At 47.5% G+C, this 9118-nt stretch overlaps 1 long non-coding RNA gene across 1 annotated transcript; it reads right to left on the bottom strand.

The window, feature by feature from the left end:
• Positions 1 to 4627: 4627 nt before the first annotated feature.
• LOC117039812 lies at positions 4628 to 8601 on the bottom strand. Its single transcript, XR_004425800.1, has 3 exons — positions 8489 to 8601; positions 6541 to 6579; positions 4628 to 4715 (listed from the first exon to the last, which is right to left on the bottom strand). It is a non-coding gene; the product is annotated as an uncharacterized LOC117039812 (long non-coding RNA).
• Positions 8602 to 9118: the final 517 nt, after the last annotated feature.

Consider the following 9118-nt stretch of genomic DNA (forward strand, 5'->3'; position numbering starts at 1 on the left):
TGTCCAATCCTCTTTTTAAGACATCCAAGTTGGTGGCCATCACTGCCTCATGGGGAAGTGAGTTCCATGGTTTAACTATGTACTGTTTGGAGGACTTTCTTTTGTCTGCCCTGAATCCTCCAGCATTCAGTTTCATTGGATGTTAATGAATTCTAGCATTATGAGAGAGGGAGAAAAACTCTTCTCTGTCCACTTTCTTCATGTCATACATACTTTTATAAACTTATCATTTCACATTTTACACACATTTTCTGCAAATAAAAAAGCCCCAAATCCTGCTGCAACCTTTCCTCATAGGGGAGTTACTTCACCCCCTTGGTCATTTTCCAGCTCTACAATTTCCTTTTGGAGATGAGGTGGACAGAACTGTACATAGAGTATTTTTATTTTTATTTTTGGGACACATTGCAAAGTTAAAACTATGGAATTTGCGTCTAAAAGAGGTAGTGTTGGTCACCAACTTGGGATGGCTTCAAAAGAGGGTTAGACATACATACACACCGGAGGACAAGGCTTTTGGTGGTTCTGTTTTTCCTCTAGCGTTTGAGGCAGTCTGCCTTTGAATTCCAATGATTGGGAGAGAGCTGTTGCAGTCTGGTCCTCCTAGCAGGCTTCCTACTGAAGCATCTGGTTGGCCCCTGTGAGAACAGAATACTGGGCTACATGGGCCTTTGGCCTGAACCAGCAAGGCTCTTCTTAGACTACAGGTGAGTTGGGTTGGGAAACTCTGTTATTGAATGCTCCCCTTACACAAATTACCAGTCTATAAACCAGCTGCCCTGACTGCACTGAGCATCATCTGGATGGCTTGTCTACTGCTTGAATGACTTGCACTTGGCATGGTTCATAATCGCCTGCCACTGGTGAACCTGATCTCCACAAGTGTTTGCAGCACTGTGTTGAAAAATATGAATCTTAGATCACAAGATGGCTGTTGCACATGGTTAATTAGCTAATCAGCAAACAGGAGAGGGAAACAAGCAGTCCCCACCCCCCAGATTCTTGCAGAAACAACAAACTGGAGCTCAGTCAGTACATTAGGAATGCTCCAATGATGAAATCTCAGCTTAATGAACTGAAATAGTGATCAGCGTCAGTTCTCCACTAGTAGCCTCTCCAGTCCCCCACTTTGCATGAGCCAGGAAGCTGTTGCAAAATGTACCTTCCCGTTACATTTGTGGGACAGGAGCCACCCTGTCTTCCTGGGCTAGACCATGTCCAGTGCTCTGCTTTGTGATTTGTTCTGTGACGGAAGGATGCTTCAGGGGCGGGTTGTTCTTTATCAACTGCAAGGCAGTCAGAACAACCACTGATATCAACTGTAATTTTAAGAACCTGTAGTTGAGCTTGCTTTTTTTCCTCCTCCCTCCCATTCCCTTTTTTATTGTGTGTCATGCCTTATTGGATTTGTGAGCCCAAGGTGAGTCCACCACCATCCATGTCTCTTGGTCCTACATACACAGACCCTCTTAGTGTCCCTATTTTCCAGGGGCAGTCCCTGATTTAGAGAAGCCACCCCGGCTTCTGATTTGATACCAGAATGCCCCACTTTTCCTTAGGATGTCTCTATTTTCATTTTCATTGGAGAAATGTTGGAGGGTATGCATATAGTGTGAGGCAGAACTTTGGGCCTCCCTCTTAAGAGTCCTCCCCTGGTCACAAACTCCCAGCATCTGTAAGCAGCTAAGTAGAACTGCTGTTACCTGCTAACTCTGGGAGGCAGCTCTCCTGGCTTTACCAAACCCTTTCTTGTACCACAGTTTAAATCATGATTTGGTTGCCCAGATGCAGCTGATGGGACTGGCAGCTCCCGAACAAATTAATAGCAAGTGACTTTGGTAGTAAAACAAGATATCTTATTGGGTTCTTCAAGCCTGTGGTTCCAACTCACCTCATCTCCTCTGTCTCCAGCAGGCCCCCAGTCTCCCCTAAATCCTTGTGGACCCTGCAGGGTAAGGGGAAAGGCAGAGACATATAACTAAGCACAGAAAGTTTGGGAACTAGGCTTGGTTCCTGGAGGTACCCTTGACAGGGCTGGTTCTTTTTTTCCCCTGGGGGCCTGAGCATGATGATCTCAGTACACCCATCTCCTTCTTGCTGCTGCTGCTTGCTCATTTAACCTCTTCTTCTGGGTAAAGTGCACACAGCAGGAGAGTCCAAGACAAGAGATGGTAAAGATAAAGGGACCCCTGACCATTAGGTCCAGTCGTGTCCGACTCATCTCACTTTACTGGCCGAGGGAGCCGGCGTACAGCTTCCGGGTCATGTGGCCAGCATGACAAAGCCGCTTCTGGCGAACCAGAGCAGCGCACGGAAACGCCGTTTACCTTCCCACTGGAGCGGTACCTATTTATCTACTTGCACTTTGATGTGCTTTCGAACTGCTAGGTTGGCAGGAGCTGGGACTGAGCAATGGGAGCTCACCCAGTCACGGGGATTCGAACCGCCGACCTTCTGATCGGCAAGCCCTAGGCTCTGTGGTTTAACCCACAGTGCCACCAGCTGGAGGTAATGTCAAATTTCCACACTGATCATTACATGCACACTGGAGGGGTGGGGGGTAAATAAGTGGAGGTTGCAAGCCAGGAACGCAGAGGCTCTGAGAATCATCAGTAGCCCTAGTGCAAAGTGGTAGATCTTGCTCCCAGATAACACCAAACTCCGATGGCAGCCCAGGCTGCTGAAAAATGACCCAGTTGCAGCTTTTATGTCAGGATGTTAGCGCCAGGGTAAACAAGGTACTAACTTATCTCCAACCTTCCTTTCAGTGTCAGCACTAAGCAAAGCCATTTTTTTTAGTGCAAGGGTGGGGAAGGTTGACAGTGATTTGTTAAATCTGGGCTCCTACCTGTTCACCTTGGACACCAGGTTGTCCAGACTTTTGATCTGTGCCGGGAAGTCCATCTGAACCAGGAAACCCAGCATGACCTGGAAGGCCTGGTGGCCCTGGTTCACCCTTGAGAAAGAGGCAGCTTATCATTAAAACCATAATGAAGGACGATACGAGAAAGAAATAGGGAAAACTGCACTCTTTCCCACTTCCTATTTCAGCTCCATGTGCTTTTTTTCAGACTCAGGTTAACTCTACTGGATACAATTTTCCTTGAAAAAGCAGTGTTCATGTGTGTGGGTGTGCATACATCTTCAGCCTTTCTCTGTGTGGGCTGATCCAGGGAAAGCAGGAGAGTAACTGACTAGACAGGTGGGTGGGTGCACTGCACTATACTAGGAGATGGGAAACAGGTGTGGGTCTTACCGGGTATCCAATCCATCCTTTTACACCTGACTCCCCTGGGTGTCCAGGAGGTCCCTGCAGATAAAAGCTCAACATAAATACAGCCATCACAAAGGTAGAACCCTCTCCCCTCACCCACTGCCCCCCCCCCCAAAGCAAGGGTCACAATTCTGCATTGGGGGAAGAATATATCCCAAAGATATGGATTTTCTAACTGCCATGATCCTGGTGTCAAAATCCCCTTCTTCAGGGCATGAGGTTGGGTAAAGAGGGGAACTGCAGAGATGATCAGCCCCAGACACACTTCTGCAAGACGAGTCTCCAACGCCAGTGCCTCTCTGACCTGACAACAGGGCCGTCTTACCCATAGGCACAAGGGGTGTGGGGCACCGGGCTCTCAGGGGCGCCAGGCTGAGAGTCCAGGGACGAGATTTGGAGTCCGGGGATTGGGAAGAGCCGACAGCCATTGCTGAGTGGAAAAGAGGCCGTCGGAGCGCCACAGCTCTTCTGGTGCTGGCGAGTGAGGCGCTGCGGCAGCTGGCTGGCTCCGCCCTCCTGCATGCCTGGGATTGATGGGCCATTGAAAGGCCCACCCAGTGCATGCTGCTCACACAAGGTGCCCAGCTTTGCTCAGTCACAGCTGCCACCACCTCAGGCTCGACTGTTGTTGTGCTGGGCTCTGCTTGCCCACCCCCCTCCCAGGTGCCTGGCCCCAGCCTTGTACTGCGGCCACCACCACCTCGGGCTCCTCTGATGCTGATGAGGTGGCCGTCCAGGTCAGCTCTGCCCATGTGCGCCTTGCCGGCCCACCCTAAAAAGGGTCAACAACTGAACAACCGGGGGGGTGGGGGTGCTGGGTGGACCTTTGCACCCCGGCACTGCATATGCTTAAGGCGGCCCTGCCTGACAATTTTGAACTGCTGACCTTCAAGTCAGAGGACTACATCAGGGAAGCCCCAGAGAATCCCTGCTCCGTCGGAGTAAATGACCTATGGAGCAGGACTGGGCTTTTTTTATTTGAAGAGACATTTTCCAATGAACGAGGAGCTAGCAGTTCAGACGCACTTCCTGCTCCAATAAAGGGCTAAGTCTCAGGCTGATTGCTGCTGAAGCAATATCTGTCCTGGCTCCCACATATAGACTCAGTAGATCCTTGGCTCAATTGTTATGAAGGTTTTATTCTAGAATTCACTGCTTGGACATTTAGTTTTAAATAAATTTTTTTCTTGGGGGGGGGGGGTGTTTAACATTGTTTCCACCAGTGGATTTTTATGCACATTTCCCCCTACTATATACATGTTTACACACATTGTTTGGTTGGAGAAGTGCAAATTTCTAAGTGTCGTTGCATTTCAGTTCACATATAATTTTGAAATGTGTGGATTTAATATGAACCAAACATAATTTCTCTCCCACTGCTACTTACAGGGAATCCTGGCTTTCCTGGGTGTCCAGGTAGTCCAGGAGGTCCAGGCTGGCTCTAGATGGTATTCAATAAATAAAAAGCAACACATGAACCTGGCGAAACTTGGGGCCCATTCACACACACACTAAAATCAGACATTTATTTTCTCTCTCCTCTTCCTCCCCCACCCACCACAACTCCACTTCAGGCAAGCGTGTGAACAAGAAACACACAAAATCCCAAGTAAGCATGTTGTGATCTGGGGTCAGATGCTTCAGGGCATTTCCCTGTGGGTCAGGTAAAAAGGTAAAGGGGTTGCGGAGCTCATCTCACTCTATAGGCCGAGGGAGCCGGCGTTTGTCCGCAGACAGCTTCCAGATCATGTGGCCAGCATGACAAAGCCACTTCTGGTGAACCAGAACAGCACATGGAAACGCTGTTTACCTTCCCGCTGGAGTGGTCTCTATTTATCTACTTGCACTTTGATGTGCTTTCGAACTATTAGGTGGGCAGGAGCTGGGATCGAGCAACGGGAGCTCACCCCGTCGCAGGGATTCGAACCGCCGACCTGATCGGCAAGCCCTAGACTCTGTGGTTTAACCCACAGTGCCACCTGGGTCCTTGGGTTAGGTAGTGACACCCAATTCCACATGCCTCCTGGTGGTAAGAAGAGGGATTTACAGGCCAGCTTACTAGAATCCTATTGACCAGGGGTCAGCAAACTTTTTTCGCAGGGGTACGGTCCACAGTCCCTCAGACCCTATATATTTTGAAAAAATATACAGGGTTTGAAACTATATTTTTGGGGAGGGGAATCCCCCCCACTGACTCTCCCCTCCCTTCTCCACAGCACCAGACAAGCCCTGGTTCCTGCTTGACCACCTAATCCAACACCCTGTAATGCAGGAATATGCAGCTGTCCCCTATGGGGATCAAACCTGTGACCTTAGTGTTATCAGCACCATGCTTTAAAACTCCAAGATCTGCTGGGTTCCCTTATTCTGAACAGCTCATTGATGAGGGAGGTCATCTTTGTAATTCCAAACTGGAGTAAGAAGGTACTCAGGTAAGTAAGAAGGTAGGCAGGTGGGGGCAGACTGAGAGCAAACTGAACTTGGTGGAGCACCACCCCATCTGACCTAACAGAGCAGCAGTTGACACTTCTTGAACAGTTTGGGACCAGGTTATCTGAAGGACTATCTGTACATGTATGAGTCAGTCCAGATTTTAAGATCTGCACTGGAGGTCCCACTCTCTGGATGCACCTAAGTAATGTCCATCAAATTCAGTTGGTCTCCTCTGAGTAGAACTAAGATTGGATACAGCCCTGTGTCTGCTGACTTTTAATTTGCTTTGTAGATATGTGAGGTCTGGAGCTTTTAGGGTTAATAAGCTCAACAGTCTGTTCCACCCACAGGGAAGAATGTGTCATACATCCGGTATCTGCTGTATGCGAAGCCTGTGTGATTTGTGACGCACTGTTGTTTTTCTGTTCTGTTCTGGTTTCACTTTTGACCAGGCGAGATGTGTCCCGTAAGCCCTGGAAAGAATGTCCGTGATTTATGCTTGTAAATAAAGCTTGCTTGCTTAAAACAAGCTGGACTCTGTGGAATTTATATGCTGGCAAGAAAGGCACACACACCGTTGTGCAGGAGAAGTTTGAAAAACTCTGCAAAAGCACTGGAGAAGCAGAGGAAAAGGCAGCAATAAGCATTGCTGGATGCCATTGGTGTTTTCCAAGTGCTAAAATGTTTTTGAGGCTTTTCCAGTTAAAATTGCTGCTGCTGCTGCTAAAACATTAGAGGGGTTAGTGGGGTATTGTGTCTTCACGTTGTGTATCTTAAACCTTTGCAAACTTTATAACACTTTATAACAACCACCGGGGGGGGGGAATACTTACTGGCCAGCCTGCACGAAGAAGCTGATAAAATGAGGTTTGCTTTAAAAAAAGAAAAGAAAAAGGGAGGGAGGGTGAGGGACAAGGTAACAGAAATACATCGCTAATTTTGTTTTCCAAGAAAAACAAGCTAATAAGGTTTTTACAAGGTTAGCATCCTCTGGAACTTTTAAACCAGAAAAGACAGATTTCTTTTGAAAGGGAAAGGAGCAAAAATGTTTGCTATTTTACTGAATTTCTGAGATCAGAGAAATCGGAAACTTGATATGATTGCTCATTGTTCTAAATAGGGGAAGGGGGAAGTGGTTGAAGGGAGAATTGAGGGAAACTGAGCTCAGAAATCTCTTCTAGGAAAATAACCAAAGATCTTTCAACATATGGAAATATTTCTAATAAAAAAAAACCACACACACACACAGTGCCGCTCTTGGACAGTTGACAGATGGGCAAATTCAACTCAGGATCAAGAAGCAGCAGACCCCTTTGGCTCCTTTAAAGTTTATCCCAAATTGATTAATGTGAACAGAAACAGCAAAAAATAAAATAAAAAAACCCTGGCAATCTGTCAGGAGGGCTGAGAGACTGTTGAACCATATCCTACCCTTTTCCCCTGCCGTCTTCTCCCAGGCCACTTAAATATCTTTTTTCTCTCTCTGAAAACACTCATGTACATCAGGAGGAACTATAGATCTGGGAAATGTTTTATTCTAAAGCCATGATGGTAGAACTATGGGGGTGGCAGCATATTTTCAACAACAAACAAACAAACAAACAACAGAGGCAGGAGAAAAGGGCTGAGGGATCTTCACTTTAAAGCAGAATTTTTGCATCAAAAGGCAATATGGAAAAATAAGGGGAGTGGCAGATTGCTTTCTTCATTTTAAGCAGAAAAGAATGCAAGGATGTTAGAGAACTTAAGAAGAGCCCAAATGGATCAGGCCCATCTTGTCCAACATTCTGTTCTCACAGTGTCCAGTCCAGGGAAATCTGCAAACAAGACCGGAATGCAATAGCACTTCTTCCTACCTGAGACTCCTAGCAACTGGTATCCAGAATCATTGCTAGCTCCATCAGTGGGGGTAGAACACAGACATCTGGTTGAGTAGTCAATGAGAGCCTTCTCCAGGTGTTTGCCCAACCCCTTTCCAAGCCACCCAAATTAGTGGCCACTGTTGCCTCTTGGGGTGAATTCCATAGTTTACAGGGCTGATCCCATCATGAGCTAGGCAGCCCAGGTGGTAGATGGAGGGAGTGGGTTGCACTTCCCATCCATTGCCTGCAGTGCCAGCCAGGACTGATTGGCTAGACAGTCACTGTTCCTGTCTATCAGCCCACCCATTGCTGTCGCCGCCACTCCCTTTCTATACTTTTAAAGCTAATTTTAATTGCAATTATAGCAGCAGCACAGGCATTCCCTGGGTGAGTCTTCACTCAGACACACACTGCACCCACTTCCTCATTTTTACCCCAGAGTTCTAATTCAAGGCAGCCATGATAAAAGCTGAAACAGGGCAACCTCTTAATTCTGGGCCCTTTGCACTACACATTTAAAGAAGTACCATACTGCTTTGAAAGAGTCATGGATGCCCTCTCCCCAAATCTTGGGAGCTGTAGTTTGTTGAGGGTGCTGCGAAAGAGACTTCTATTCCCTTCATAGAGCTGTGACCCAGAGTGGGTTTAACAATCAATGCCTCTTCCTATGGAGCACTGGGAAATGTAGCTCTGTGAGGAAAATAGGGGTCTTCTAACAGATCTCTGCTCCCTCAACAAACTACACTTCCTGGTGTCCTTTGAGGGAAGCCATGACTCGTTTAATGATACTACTTTAAATGTATAGTGCAGCTGGGGGGCCAGGACTAGTTAATGGTGCACACTTTTGCTTCTGGCTATGCCCATTGCTGACCCTTGGCAGCCCCCCCCCCAAAGAAATGATCACCAATTCTTAACTTACAGTAAATGACAGCCAATCCTCCTTTGAGTTCCTCCAGAGAACAACCACTGGGACCCCAGGGACTCCGGGATGCCCTGGGTCGCCAGTAGGACCCGTTTGTCCAATTCCACCAGGGTATCCCTAAAGAAAGAAAAAATTGTGCCATCTTATTTCGGTTTTGGTAGAACAGCAGAGTTTTTGTTTGTTTCAATCTGCCACAAGTGAACATAAGAGCAGCCCTGCTGGATCAGGCCAAAGGCCCATCTAGTACAGCATCTTGTTCTCAGGATGCCCACAAACAGGACCTGAGCACAGTAGTGGCACTCTCCCTTCCTGGGACCCCCAGCAACTGGTATTCAGAGGCAAACTGCCTCCGACAATGGAGTTAGAACATAGCCATCATGGCTACAAGTCACCCATCAACACAATGTTGCAACACAGTATAGAACTGTTTGTTTACCATGTATCCTTATGTGGATTCACAGTGGTGTCAGAAGTAAGCAGGTGTTGTGGGTGGGTAAGGATCAGGCCTGATGTCAGCACCCAGCATCTGTCAGGGCTTTGGTCCCAAAGCCATAAGAGTCTATGAGTAGTAGCAGTTCATCTTGGCCCATCCTGAATCGAGCATCAGATTCCATACCTAGCTCCCCA

Source organism: Lacerta agilis, chromosome Z (genome assembly GCF_009819535.1).
Source record: "Lacerta agilis isolate rLacAgi1 chromosome Z, rLacAgi1.pri, whole genome shotgun sequence".
NCBI lineage: Eukaryota > Metazoa > Chordata > Lepidosauria > Squamata > Lacertidae > Lacerta > Lacerta agilis.